Source organism: Cryptomeria japonica, chromosome 3 (genome assembly GCF_030272615.1).
Source record: "Cryptomeria japonica chromosome 3, Sugi_1.0, whole genome shotgun sequence".
Lineage (NCBI taxonomy): Eukaryota > Viridiplantae > Streptophyta > Pinopsida > Cupressales > Cupressaceae > Cryptomeria > Cryptomeria japonica.
Window position 1 is genome coordinate 725,410,347 of NC_081407.1, and position 11,058 is coordinate 725,421,404.

The following is an 11,058-nucleotide window of genomic DNA, read 5'->3' on the forward strand; positions in this document are numbered from 1 at the left end:
TAAAAAAATATCTCTGTGTCTACTTGTACTACATTGTATTAGTTGTGATAGGACAAACATAAAAAAGGTGCATAAATCCACATTTTTAGGGCCTAAAAGTCTTTGTTCATTCTTCATATTCATGAGAAAGGACACGTTGAATATCTCTTCGCCTTTCAAAAGGTAGCATGGACGCCCCAACCTGGTTAGAGAGGAAAGCCTCACGTCAAGCCTTGATGTTCAATATACGTTACATTTGAAGGTACATTTTGATTTTATTTTTCTTTCTATTTATATTAATGTGGAAACCAACCTTACCGCTTTATTTTTTCTACTGCTGAAGCAGATCTGCAATAATGAAGCAAAATAATAATAAATAGAGACCTTTGCCATGATAAAATGGTCCTGAGAAAAAGGCCGATGGAGTACCGACAATGATAATGTTCTTGTTGAGTATATTCAGCAAAATGGTCATGGTAGCTCGCCTGCTCTTCTGAAACTGGTTAGTATCTATATAATATCATACGTAAATTGTGTTGATGGGAAATATCCACTTCTAAAAATCATTTGCATTTGATAAATACACAAATGAAGTACAAATGAAGATTTTGTTTATCATATAAGGAACTTGTTAAATTCATTTGAGCTCTGCTTATTTGGATATACAGCGCAGTCTGATTGATTCCCCATAAGCCCCTGAGACTGATCCTCAGATCGATCTTGGGTTTTTATGTAACTAACAAAGTAGCATCTACCTAGAGACGATAATTTGGATTTGAGTTTATGAGTTTATAAGAATAATATCTGGAGAGACTGTACATGTCATAAATTTATGTTTTTCTTATAAGTTTTTATTCCATCTTTAGTGATTTTGTTCAAAATATGATTAACAACACTATTATATGAAAGTGAAAGATAAATTTTATATGTTATAATATGAATATTTAAAGGACAACTTTTGATGATGAAAGAAAGATTAGCAGTTAAAGTTAGGTTTTGTTATCATTTTTCTTGTCATAAAATTTCTGCAATTGTCTGAATCTACGATTTGAGGAAGCGAAAAGCCAGGTAGATTTATGTATTTTTTGATTATACACAATGTGTATCTGGATGTGGGAAGAGTTGTCGCCTTCATTTTTTCCAAAAGAAGAACGAACTATGATTAAGCGATAGATATAAAAAATAGGGTATGGTCAAGCTTTATGTATTCACCAACAATTGTAGTAGAGATATTCTTGCTTGTATTGGGTAACCACTTTGTTTAAAGGTATCATTTCTCAGTTTTGCTTATTGGTCGAACTACCTCTCTTAAAGTCCTTGTTAGTTTTGCCTGTTTGACTGACAAGGTGGTGTTGCTGATTTTAATATGTTTGACTTTTTGCAGGGGGTCTCCCTTTATAGCTACTGAGGAGAATTGCTTATGAGATCAAGGATTTCTAGAACATATCTGAAGAAAAATCTACAGTTAATGGAAGTGTTATGTGTTCAATGTCAAACTGATTAGTGTTGCAACTTGAGCAAAATGATGAAACTGGGCTTAGGGTCAACTCGGGACTTGTATCTCCATGGAAAGGCATTCCCTAGATCATGATCTAGTCCATGGGGGGTTCTCATTATTGTTATTGTTAGTCACAGTACAAAATTACAAGACTGGAAGCTGAAGCAAGGCTGCGCAAAGATTCTATCGTACCATCTCCATGTTCCTCTTCTAACAATCAGTTGATGGGAAATGGTAATGCACAGGAGAAATCCAAAGGTATCCTTTCTGAAGGTTGTGCCTTCTTGTGAGTTTGAAATCCTCAATAAAATATCAATAGATGCGTTGGAATTGGCCTCTGCATTATCATTTCTCATTAATTTATTGTTACAAGATGAAGATGAACACAACAGAATTGAACCTATGGGTAGCCTTGCTTCAGCGTCAATCCATGCAATTTCTCACTGTGACATGTGCCTCAGCGTCAAGCCATGCAATTTCTCACTGTGACTGAGATACAAGAAGATCATTAATAATAAGAATAATGAGAAACCCCATGGCTTAGATCAAGATCTAGGGAATGCCTCTTCATGGACTAATACAAGTCCCTAGTTAACCTTACGCCCAGTTTCATCACTTTCTCAAGTTGTAACACTAATCAGCTTGACATTGATCACCCAAAAGGTTTTATGCTAGTTTGATTGGAATTGCCATATTGCATGATTGTTCCTCTGATGATGCATATGATCATGAGTCAAAAAGAATAAAGACTCATCTAATTTTGTTTACTAACCCATGATCATGATGCTATTCATAAACATGACATAGAGAGCTTTCCAAACTTGCTTCTGGATTTCCTTGATAACAATAATGCTAATAACACAACATCAGCTGCATGGTGACAGATTTAAGCACAAATTATCAGCAACAACTGGCTTCAGCATGGCTATAATTACGCTTGATAAGGTCAAGGAGTACCGGGACAATGTACCCGGAGTTCATGTGTAAACATCATTTGGAGTCACTTGATAGAAAGCCATCCTAAACCACCAGTGTTTGTAACAATTATCTGCCAATGTCAGGTTTCTATCAAATATGCTGTACCACATATTGTTCGATAATCAAAAGTAATGTTTATCAGTTTGGCTATTCCTTTTCTTTTTCGAAGAGGTTTATAGACGCTGGTTTTACATAGATGATAATTCGGGCTTCCCTTATGTTTTGGCAAAATTTGATAAAGATCCATTTTTATTAGCTTTGCATTATCTGTCTAGTTATTAGTTATCTGTCTGAATTTGCGTCATACAATCACAAAAGTATTAAAAACAATATACAGGGCAGCCATAAAAATCATCCAATAAGATAAAAATAAGAAATGATTATGGTTCAAATTAACTTTTTGGCAAATGCCTTATAGTTTTAGATTTCCTAAAGCGACCATAATCTATCTCAGCATGCATATGAAGACCGGTGAATAGATTATAATTTATTTTTATTATATTATAATAATTATAAATATGAGATATTTTTCAAGTAAGTCAAATTATGATATTGTTATCAGGATTCAACTGAATAGAATTTTTTAGCAAACTTTAATGCAATATCATAATAATAATTATATTTATATATTTATAATGCAAAATGATAAACCATTAATAATAAAAGTTATAATAATTGTCTGATCGAGTCGTTCCTTGGTCCTTCCAGCAGATCATTCCCCCCTACCATTCGAGTTGTTGAACTATAATTTCTTTAGGCAGATTCTTATCCCTACTACTAGCTGTTTGGGGTATTTATGTTGGTCGAGTGTTTAAAATGAGTCGCAACTTAGATTCTCCAAAAATATTTATGAGCTACATTTATTGATACTTACGTAATTATAAGAACAAATATAAAAAAGGTTTATACAAACACTCAAGAAAAAGCTCATTCATAGAACTAACACTAGAGATCATGTATGGATTAACCATTCTTTTCTATTTAGAAATATAATTTGGATTCTAACTTGAAGTTTGATTGTTAATATTATATATGATCTACTCTTTATAGAGAAGCAAATTTTTATTGGATTAGTTTAATAGGCATGAAATCTCACTCATGAAATCTCACTCACCCAATCTTTGAGTATTTAGTAGAAGAAATATACAAAAGAGAGATGGTATTTATCATATAACCTAATCATAGAAGGTAACCAAATTTGTGTTTTAATTTGGCTAATTTAATTTATAATGCTCTAATTAATCATTGATTTTGGTCTTGAGCATTGTTGCACAAACATGGTGTTATGTTGTACACATACTTTAAAGTTCATGAAGACATCGATTACTCTCACTGTGGATGACCATATTTTTGAATATGTCATAGATAGGTTGTCCGTCAATAGACTTATTATGGATTATAGTGAAACATTTGATCAACATCTTGAAATGGAAAAGCCAAAAATATTTTGGAGGACAAGAGAAAGAATGCTTAAGTCTGCATATTGTTGAAGTTAATTATATAATATTTTGTGTATTTTTAAATTGTGAGGGTTGTAAAGAAAATATGTTAGCAATCAACAACAAATATATTAAATGCAATCAGTTTTTTGAGTAAATTTTTTATATAGAATGTAAAAAACATTTTGTATAACTTAGAGTTTTAAATTATTTAGCATTCATTTGTATTTTGTTTCTTACATTTTAAAATCAATTCATTTATATTATAAATAATTATCACTAATAAATAAAAAAATTACTTTTGCAATTTTTCTATTCTCTCATATATTATTCAAAGTATATATACTGTAGACGTAACCATTGCAATTTTTATTTTATCCAAGTGCTAGTATAAATCAGTGGACAACAACTATTTTTTAAACAAATTTGGAGGTCATTGAGGCACTGTCTAGTTAGCTCACTGATACATCTCTACAATCCATTATTGAGTTTGAATTGGGACCAATGAACAAAAAATGAATATAGTAATCGTTTGAGTCACAATCTGATTGATCTTCCTTGATTTGTCATGATTTTATTTTCCATGTCTCAATCAGAATGAACACGAATGTATAATATTTTTCGGAAGATGTCGTTGTTTATGGCAGATAGGAACTATGCATCCAAACTGGTCTTCTTTTTCCAGTGATCGGGCATGTATCTTGGTATAATCCTTGTGCAAGCTTCTTCCACAACAAATTTTTGGAAAGAGTGGGTAATAAAATATAGATCAATAAATATTTGACCCAAAACAATGCATTTGAATAAGAAAAATCTATAGCAGTGTCATTTTCTTACAACTATACACGAAAAGTTTCCAGAAACCCTAGCAGATTGAATGGTTGCCCATCACTATCATTGGCTCCCACATCTATATATATATGCAGTCTATTATGTCTATCCCAAACTAAGATAGAATCAGTATATTGTGGGAAAAGTCTTTGAATAGTTTTTATGATGAATAGTGAGTACTTTTTTGTACTTTAGTAGATTACTTCACAATATGACAAAGTTTGAAAATTCTTTTGGATTCTGCAACTTCAGACTAATACAATAGATATATGGTAAAGCTCTACTTTGGAATTTGTATGTACAAGTTTAATCAGTATTCAATGTTAGTCCAATAATGTTTCCTTCTAAATTTGGCCCCAAACCTATATTTATTACAATGTCTTTCACTCAGATTTCTATAATTTACTATATTTTTATCTAAATTATTATTTTATTTCTTTTGACTTTATCATCCCCACACCCTTCCTTTCCGCTTTGGCTCTACTTTCGGTAGCATTCCCATCTAGCTAGTCATCCAAAGGTAGTATGGTACACCACTACAAGGTGCATGTCTTGTCCATAAACATTTCAATTGAATAGAACCAATCGACAACCAATTTTGCAACACTGGATAGGAACTATGCTCCCCTGCAGCCCTTGTTAATTTTTATGTTGTTTACAAGCTTTGTGCTTTGAAAACAATATTTTTTTGGATCCATTCTATATATTTTGAGGGTTCCAACACCATCTTTATACTATTATCTTTTCCTTTTTTTTCAAAAATAAATAAATACTATTAAAATATTATATTTATCCTTTGGTATATACTAAGCATATATATTATGTTATTTTTTTTATATGCACTATATTTTCAGAGTACATTGTTGTATTGGTAAGTGGTCAATATTTTATTACTGTAATTCTCTTCTTTTGTTTAGTTTTTACCTAATTTGTATCTCTTGCCAATAAAATTATATATAATTAATTATATATGTATGTATGTATGTATCTATCTCTATTTTACAAATTTTATTTGAATTTTCCTCAATTCAATTTATGTGAAAATGGTGAATGTGGTTAACGAGTAGTCAAATATTTGTAGTGCCTGCGAAAATACCCTAGAGAAATAAACATAATCTAACCACAAACAATTTTTTTTTTTCAATCATCTTCTAATTCAACATATGCAACTAAGATCAATTACCATATACATATCAATGCATCATTTACTATCTACCAAAATGCATAGAACATCACATGACATAATCATAGTAAAGTATAACCCAAGCGAAATTAATGATAACATAACATCTTACATCTTGTTACACATTTCTTGCATACATCCATTCCCTAGGGTATCTTAACATCACTACTTACAACATTTTAATAATATATCCATATCATGAAAATAATAACATTCAATACATTTAAGTTCTACTCATTACTTCCTTATAAGGAGATTATGAACTATCAAGGCATATACTTATAATCCCTTTAACTATCTAAGTTCATTTTAAAAGCACCAACTCAAATGTTCCTAATTCCCATATCTTTCCATTCACATATACATAATGAACATTCCTACAATATGAACCATATGATAATACATCATTTTATTTCATTACAGGATCATAGCCTTACATCATCATATCCTATTACATAAGAGTACATGATACAAGTACCTAATCTTCTTACATTTACAATGCCATATTATACAATCTCGATACATAGAAATAAGCTACATGTCCATTCACATAATGAAGTCATAAAATCCTCTACCATGCACACTAGAATCAATAAAGAATATCCCAATGGAATAAGGCATCAAACTAGCCGGCCATGTGGAGCCAAATAAGAACCAATCCTCATGCTAGGAGATGACATGGGGTTCCAACTCACACTCAAGACCTAGGCTGACACCTAACAACCAAGGAAAACAACATGAGGACACCAAGACAAAAGACAATAATATGATAACCAAACCACATTACAAGGCTGAAATATAACAACAAACTCCCAGAGGCATGAACAACAAATCAAAGAATAAGGATCATGGTCACATGTAGGAGTGGAGTGTCATCACACGCTATCATCTCAAAGTAGGGAACAATACCAAACCTTGATAAACACGTCACTAAGTTGTATCCTCACAAAGAAGGTCAATCCACACCCACAGTAGTCATGCATGTTATCCTCACACAAAAGAGCAGATCCATACTCTTGATATAGATACATGCTACCCTCACATAGAAGGGTAAAACCAATCCCTGATAGACATGTGGAGCCATCTCAACCTATCTGAGAACAAGGGAGATTAGCTTGCCATCTTAATGGCCTCAAATCAATTATTATCTTATTAAGTGTATCCCAACCCAATCAATTAATTATTAATTTTATCACTTGTTTATATAAAAAATAAATTTCAATGTGCCCAGTCTAGACTCTAACATCCAATAAGGAACCATGTAGCAGCCTATCTCACTAGACCCTAGTCATCACATGAAATTCCAATCCCCCTGACCATATGCCAAGACCTTAGGGTGAAACATTAATCAAAATGACATCATAGCCACATCATGAAGGCTCACAACTGACATAAAAATAGTCACAACTTATTTGAGAACATACTAAACTTTAAGAACACATACAAGGAAAGCACCTTCACCAAAGCAAAGAAATAATGAACGAAAGCATAAACATGAGATCAAGACTAATCAAAAGAAATTCCAATCCTTTATAGTGAGGTAATAATATACCATCAGAGATCCAATAAACATTCCTCAATGAGGCATTCTTCCTCTCACTGGAGCAAAACAACAAGTATGCAAACTCCAAGGGTAAGGCAAAAAATTTCATACCGGAGCACAAAATCATCATGAAAAGGTCAAGATGACATCATAGACAACTCAGAGAAACTCAATGCGATCAAAAAATGCCTTTAGAAAAAGAATAAAATCTATGGAAACCATTCATGCCAATCAAAACTACTAAATGATGCACCCCTAGAGCAGTTTAGTGCTCCGAGGAGCCGGATTAGCACATCTAAGAGCTAGATTAGGGGTCAGTGCAAGAAGATGAGTCCACTTTTTGGCCAAAAAGTGGAAGTGTTTTCCCTGATTTTCAGATTTTGTCTCATTTGAGCTTAAATTTTGAAACACTTAGAGATTGAATCTTGGAAAAAGTCAGTAATATAAAAGATAGCTCTCTGAGTGTAGTTTCCAAATATATAATTTATTTTAATACCCACATAATAAAAAATAACTTTTTAAATGGAGTTCTGAAAACTATGTTTTAAAAATGCCTGTTTCAGGACCATACCATGCATGTGTACGACCCACACTTTTTGACACAATTAAAACTATTTTCTCAAACCGTTTTGGGAAATGGTTTGTAACACACTGAGGATTGATGAGCATATTTTTTTGTATTTTTTTTTCTAATAATTCTTTTTTAATTAATTTTTTAATGGCCGTAATTATCTTTTTAAAAATTTGACGTGTACGACCCACATAATTTGATGTAAACTTAACATTTTTTGATTTTTTTTTTTTTTAAATACAAAAGAATTTTGTGTAGATTGATGACATATAATTTTTTTTCCAAAATTCTTTAAAATAAAAAAGTTATTAAATTAACAAAATTAGTTAATATTTCAAATTTATGGACCCGATTTAGTATAAATTAAATGAAAAATAGTTAAAATAATCAATTTTTAAATAAATTTACATATTTAGAATCTAGACAGTATAATCTAAAATGGGTTTTAATTTCGTATAAAAATTCTCTAATTAGAGGCGCGTAAACTATTTCTGAAGTTCATATTTGTGCTTTCATTCATGGAGATTTGAATTTGCAGGTCCATGTCTCAGGTGTGGCCATCCCAGGCCTATCCCGGGCCTAATCCCGAGCCAAGTGGTGGGTTGTGGAATCAACTTCCACAAAACGGGCCCCCGTTTTCAAACAAGGGCGGATTGTGGAAAAAAAGGAAAAATGCCATTTAGAAACGGGGGCCCGCTTTTAAACAAAACGGGCCCCCGTTTTTTAAAACGGGCCCCCGTTTCTAAAAAACGGGCCCCCATTTTGTTTTAAAGCGGGCCCCCGTTTTAGAACAAAATGGGGGCCCGTTTTTAAACAAAACGGGCCCCCGTTACCTTTCGGCTCGGGAGCCCGAAGCACAAACGGGCCCCCGTTTTTTTAAAACGGGCCCCCGTTTATAAGAGCGCATTTTCCAATGCACGGACTTCCGCGAATTTGTGACTCATTACCTTGCACTTGCCCTTAGCGCTCCTTGTACATCTTTTAGCAATCTAGGTCTAATAAATAGTGTTTTGGGTTTAGTATGAGGTTTAGCAGGAGGCATGAGGTTTCGTTGATGACTCTTAGTGTAGACTTGAGGAGCAAGATACTTAGTGCCCTTCCTTTAGATGGTTGGTATCCAGAGGTCAGAGCAGAGATTGCATCAGGTAGAGCCTTGGATGGCAGATATGCAGGTTACTCTTTAGAGTTTGATCATCTTCTTCGATATTTAAGATGTATATATGTTCCACCTTCAGATGGTCTACGACCATTAATATTATCAGAAGTGCATCATGCACCTTACTCGACACATCCTAGTGTCAAGAAGATTCACAAATATTTATGATAGCTATATCATTGGGAAGGCATGAGGAGACTCCCATAAGCTGTGGGAATATGATATAACATCAAGGAAACACATAAATAAAATTCTATGATCATAACAAGAGAAATTGACATCATTCTTCAACCACAACTGCACTCAAATGTACACAGAACTTAGGGAGATGCAATAAAGTAAAGATGGGTACAAAATAGCACTATAAAGATAATCCAAACCCAATACTATAAAAGCATCTCCAAGACAAACTAAAATAATATTACAACTCACAAATCTCAAGGAACAACATCTGACAAAGTCTCAGACACTCAAAACTTGCCAATGAACACAGAAACATAAGAAGATGTAAATGGAGACATAATGGAACTCAATTTTCCACTCCAAGAGCTCATCAAACACTACAAAAATCACAAAGAAGGAAAAATCAGATTCACTATGATGAAATGCAAAATATGCACTCCCAACAAAACACTATTATCAGATTTTACCATATTCATTATTCATTATCAATCATTCACAAATTTCTCCCAAAAATAAAACTGAAAGCTCAAATATCAAATCCTTTCCCCAAAACAACTTTCAATAGTTACAATTGCAAATAATCTTTTCAAAATAAAATTTGCAAAGAGGAACAAGCTCCAACCTAGAAATCGCAATCCAAAGCAAGAATCAACTGATGAAGAGAAATCACCCAGCAACTCCAATCCAATCCAAATTCAATTAAAAATCCAAAGCTTTCAATTCAAAATTGCAGAGATGGCAACACTGGCAATGCACAAAAAACTCAATTAAATAGAAAAAGTAAACTCCAAACAATAGAAATCCACCGGCCAATCAGAAAATTTGAATAAACTATATATCATACCTAACTTGCATAATACCAAGGTAAATATTATGTAATAATATTATTTGCATACCTCTATAAAATCAACCAATCAGGAAAGAGGGTAGGTAAACTTTATATTATATCCAATTATGCAATTAATATTAAAGTAGTAATATAAATATGAATAGGATAATAATAATAATAAATTAAATCCCAATAATAAATAAATAAACAAAAGGCTTGTATAAAGAGAAGCTAATAAATAAATATAAAAAATCATATAAACAATAAAACATTAACATTAAATAACTAATAAATCAATGAATAAATAAATATCAAACAATGAATTAAACACTAAATAAACCAAATAAATAAATAGCCATGCTATATAATGAATTAATATAAACATTAATAAATCATACTAATCTGATTATTAATTAAATAATAACCGCATGCTCACATCACCTCAGGCAACTTGACAAAGGGGTCAAAAACTGACACAAGACTCTAACTACCAACTTGCGCCACAACATGATTGACCAGGTGAACAACTAAGCCTAGTGTATGAAAGGGAAACACATGCCATCTCTGACAACTTTCCACTGGGATAGAACATTCTCAGACCTATGAGACTAGGTGGAGTTGATGTTCAATACCTACAATCCTGCAACCACCACCAAAACACATTACGATACATATACGACATATATACATCATAATAAATAGGCAAGTGAAAAGAGAATCACAACACCATATCATTCTCACAATGAGTGATAAGGCATCATCCCTTTCATGAAGATAATCACACAATAACAACATCAATGCATCACATGAAACCATAATCATGAAAAAAGGGTAACAACTATCATAACATCATAAAATATACAGTCCA

The 11,058-nt window shown here is 32.5% G+C and overlaps 1 long non-coding RNA gene across 1 annotated transcript; it reads left to right on the plus strand.

The window, feature by feature from the left end:
• Nucleotides 1–328: 328 nt before the first annotated feature.
• On the plus strand, nt 329–2,596 carry LOC131064305 (uncharacterized). Its single transcript, XR_009111233.2, has 2 exons — nt 329–481; nt 1,364–2,596. It is a non-coding gene; the product is annotated as an uncharacterized LOC131064305 (long non-coding RNA).
• The last annotated feature ends 8,462 nt before the right edge of the window (nt 2,597–11,058 follow it).